The sequence below is a fragment of the Beta vulgaris genome, chromosome 4 (genome assembly GCF_026745355.1).
Source record: "Beta vulgaris subsp. vulgaris cultivar EL10 chromosome 4, EL10.2, whole genome shotgun sequence".
In the NCBI taxonomy this organism is placed as follows: Eukaryota; Viridiplantae; Streptophyta; class Magnoliopsida; order Caryophyllales; family Amaranthaceae; genus Beta; species Beta vulgaris.
The window spans coordinates 34485130-34489914 of NC_079205.1; the positions used below are offsets into that span (position 1 = coordinate 34485130).

The following is a 4785-nucleotide window of genomic DNA, read 5'->3' on the forward strand; positions in this document are numbered from 1 at the left end:
CGGCGAGCAGGATGGTTGAAGATGGGGTGGAGGTGTCGGCCAGTTTATGGTGATGGTGTAGTGGATGAGAAGCAGAGTATAGGACGAAAGAAAGAAACAGGGGAAGAAGGGTTCGAAAGTGAGGAGTGGGGTGGTGTGTCGTTTGGATGCCGGCGATAAGTCTAGTGGTAGTGCGCGACATTGGTGACAAAGGTGATGATGGTGTGCGCCAGTGCTTGGTGGTTGTCGGTGATTGGTGCAGTAAGAGGAAGAAGGTGTTGGGTGAAATGAACAGAATCCGACGATGTGGTGGGGTTTGGTGGTGAAGAAAGATGCAGAGACAGGGATGCTGGTTGTGCGGCGGGATTCCGGTGAGAGTGAGAGCGTGGGGGTTCAAACGTGGTCGTGCAGGGGTTTCAGAGGTGAGAACGAGATGACAGAGAGGAGTGTTCAGTAACAGCCCACACTTCCGAGCTTCTAGCTAAACACACTTGAGATACGCTAATTACAATTAACGCTTAATAACCTCGAATTATATTCACTTGCAGCGGAAACATAACCTATAGAACGATCCTCGACCTGTGAGTCAGGGCCCACAACAAATCATCCTCAATAACCAAATAACATATTACATAATACCTTGCTCGACTTCTAAAGCAATATAATAATTTATTCACAAATAATGTTATATAACCCTAAATACAACCTCTGAACTATTACATCTAATTATAACCTTGATACCAAAATTCTTCCTTTTACTCCATTCCGAGCTTTCCATACACGAACCTGCAAGATCACTAACAATGAACTCTGCCCCCACCAGGACAGGTTCCAAGAACAAAATCAGAAAAACTGAGTACACACTGTCCAACCAGAACATCTTTTCAGTGGCTTAAAAACGTATTTACAAATTTAAACTTATCTTATGAAACAATTATAATCAAGATTTGCAAGACATTTGCAATCAAGATACATCGAAGTCATAAATAAAGAAGTATATAACAAATATTTGAACACAGTTTGTAATGCTACTTCCATAGTACTAATACGATCTTCCGAAGTCAACTCTAACATACTTTACGTCAATAAATCTATCCCACTTTTGTGGATCATACACAAAAACATTTAATCCATATGATCCAAAAACCTTGAATCCATACGCATATCATAATTAACTCCTGCATAAATTCCTAACAAGTTCCTTGGTAATCATTTCCAAAATCGGCACATGAACTCTATAACTAGGGTGAGTAAAACATTATTTCAGAAATTAAAGTTTGATATATCTTTCCACGAAATCATTCGAATACTCAAATACACATTCTATTTTTGTTTCAATATCATACTGGGGAAGAGAACACGAATTGAGTTGCCTTACAGGTGAATTCTCTAAGCTTTTTACAAGGGACGTCTCCCTCTTCCATTTTGTACTGCTTGCAAGACTTTTAGGTCATGACCCCACATAACGGAGCAATACCCGCTCCAGAGCAATACCTGCTCTAACACATAATGAGCAATACTCACTCTATGAATGTTGTTCGTCACTGCTTTAGCAGCTTCTTCCCCTCATAAAAACAGAATCATAAATTCATATTTTCGAAAATTCAGATTCATAAATCTCAAATTCTCATAATAGAATCATTTTCGGGTACTAGATATACCCAAATTAAATTGTTTGCATAATATTCTAGAAACTTGGTATAAATCAACCTTTATAAAATTTCTTTGGCTAAATCTCTTTCAATACCGACTTTAAATCATTTTCATAAAGGATTTTCCAAAACAAACATTTCTTACCAAAAGATCATATCTCCAAATTAGAGTTTTTATTCTATATATACTTTATATCTAAAACACAAATGTTCTTCATGCAGAATAACCTTTCCATTTAATCCTATTTAGCAATCCATCAAACTCACAACCATCTCCAACATATATTTTCTATCTTACAAAATCCATTTCAAGGATTCAGAATTCTCCAAAGACTACCTCTAAATAATGTGATATATCTTCTAGTCTGAAATTCTCTTCCTTCCTAAAACACATTCGGAAAACTTACTTATAACTTTACAATATCATATCAAATCTAATATCCCAAATGATTTATTGCTGGCTCCAATAGTACCGTAAATTCCCAGTGTACACCAAAGTAGTTTATTCTAGAGCTACCTAAAGGTGCTTTTAAAGAATATAATTTAAACATAATCTGGATTTCTTTTCCTCACAAACATATAACACAATAATTAGTTTATGAACTTAGAGAAATCGAAAGATAAAACCCTCACAATTTATATCGGAAACTCCTTCCTTTTGAAGACTCATAATATAGTCATAATGATTCACATCACAAGCATCTATCTATAATTTACATCCACAATATAAATTCATAACTTGTCTAGTGGATATAACGATTATAATTGATATTTATGTCTGAACACTCCCACTTGTGAACTCATTTATATACAATCATAATTTGCAAAATAGAAACCTATTATACAATCATCCAACATCCCATTTAATACTCTTAAGTCTCATAAATAATTAAGTTTAGTACAACGAATGGTAGTACTTAGATAGTGTAAGTTTAAATCAGATCGTTCAAAATCATAATTCATAAACTTATTTAATATAATAACATCAGCTTTGAACAATACACTAATTGATTATCAAATACTCCAATTTATAAATACAGTAAGCTTATGAAACATCTCAATCATTGTAGCTCAAAGCTTCCGGAAAGAACATTATAAATTAACGCTGAAAATCAATGTTTTTCAGAGAACTCTCATGATCATACAAAAATTTCCAATCAAAAGTGGATGGACAATGTGTACCTCTACGCATCTTTAAATAGCACTCGACTCCATAAAAATCTTCGAGAGTCCAATATCTCCTTATTCATACTCAATCTCCAATAATCACCTCACAACAATAATAATAATAATGAACATTCATCTCTACTATGATTCAGATAAATGAAATTACTTGCTCATACCTTCTAAACTCTTTTATGAACTAACTATAACTCTTAAATACAAACTATTTCACTTTCCAATTCACATTTTTCTATCTCACATGATAATTCTAATTTCCCATTCTAATGTATAGAGAATATAATCAAACAACATAATTTATATAAATCAGATTTTATAATCTTACTTAATTCAAAAGGATTAATTCATACTATAAGCTCCAATGAATTAAATAAAAGGAAATATTCAATCTTTAAGTTAATTAACTATACCACAAACTAATTTCTTTTGTATATCAAAAGCAAGATTAAGAACTCAATTTATTTGTGAAATCATAAAATTGAAATAGAACCCATTTCAAGAGGGATTTGAATTCTTGGAATTGAAAAGAGGAGGAAGAGAGCTTATACTTATACCCCCATAAAAGAGATGAAGGAGATGATGGTTGCAAGCACCAACAACAACTATGCATGAATCACACACACATGCAGCAGCACCGTAGCACGAAAGAACACACAGCAGCAACGCGTCAAAAAGTTCAGAAGCAACATGAAACTTGTAAAGAGCATAACTCATAGCTCCGAACTCTGAATTGGACGATTTTTGTGCCTAAATTCAATAACTCGAAGAGATCTACAACTTTTATGAATAAACAAGGAGCAAATTTGGATTGCATGTTAGAGAAAATTGCAGAAACAGATTGACGAAAAACAGAGAAGAAGAAATAAGAGAGAAGGAAAATAGGTTTTGGGGGGTTTCAATTGCTCTTAATCTTTTGTAGGTAATCTAGTTTAGGAGAATTTAGAAAAACATTAGAGAATAAAGATTTCTCTAGAAACTTAGAGAAGCCACGAGAGAAATGAAGAAACAGAAAATGGGTTTTTGTTCTTCTCCCCTTTTTTTTTAGGGCAATTTTGTAATTTTAATGCATAAGGTTTAAAAATCTGATTTTGCTTCCAATCATAACTCTCACACAAAGATCAAATTAACAACACCAAAATGGAAATTATAAAATGCTATTTGAATAAATAATTTTGTTCATTCCTTAATAGAAGCTTCTTGAAAACCAAGCTATTACATCGCCTACGAGCGCTGGGTGCCCAGCGGGCCAGGCAGCTTGCTACACGGGTTGGGCAGTGTGTAGGCCACCGAACGCTGACCAACTAATGGATTGGGCGATTTTTTTGAATTTTATCTCTTTCCTAGTCAAGACTTCGACAAATATTTTCTGAATTTCTTAATTCAGTCCACCTACAATAAACACAACACCAAAGTGAGTAAACTCGCTCAAACAGGAAGAAACGAAGACAAAAAATCATAATAAAAAGTAAAGAAAAGAAGAGAGAAAATAAGTTAAAGCTCGAGTTGCCTCCCGAGAAGCGCAAATTTAAGGTCTTGTATGACCATTTAAGACTAGTAGATCACTCATAATAGTTCAGTGCTCTAAGAAGTTTATCATATACATTTCTAATGATGAATGGAATAATAGGACCTTTATCGTAGTGATTGAAGAAATCAAGTTGCACCATATGAAATGAGGAATAGGGAAATCCTAGTGAAGATGAGCCTGCTGAAGGGGATCCGATTGAGGAAGAGCCTGTAGAGGAAGAAGAGCCCATAGAAGAAGAACAAGAAGAAGAAGAGGAGCCTATGGAAGAAGAGGAAGAACCCATAGAAGAGGAAGAACCCTTGGAGGAAGAGGACCCCTTAGAGGATGACGAGCCTGTTGAGGAAGAAGGAATATAAAATCCTGAGTCAGATGACGAAGCTCACCATTATTGTCCCTAGTTTCCTCTAAAAATATAATTAGGATTAGAGTGTGATTTTATTTTGG

At 34.6% G+C, this 4785-nt stretch overlaps 1 long non-coding RNA gene across 1 annotated transcript; it reads right to left on the reverse strand.

Moving 5' to 3' along the window:
• Positions 1 to 490: 490 nt before the first annotated feature.
• On the reverse strand, positions 491 to 3830 carry LOC104883789 (uncharacterized). Its single transcript, XR_008969028.1, has 2 exons — positions 2814 to 3830; positions 491 to 789 (listed from the first exon to the last, which is right to left on the reverse strand). It is a non-coding gene; the product is annotated as an uncharacterized LOC104883789 (long non-coding RNA).
• Positions 3831 to 4785: the final 955 nt, after the last annotated feature.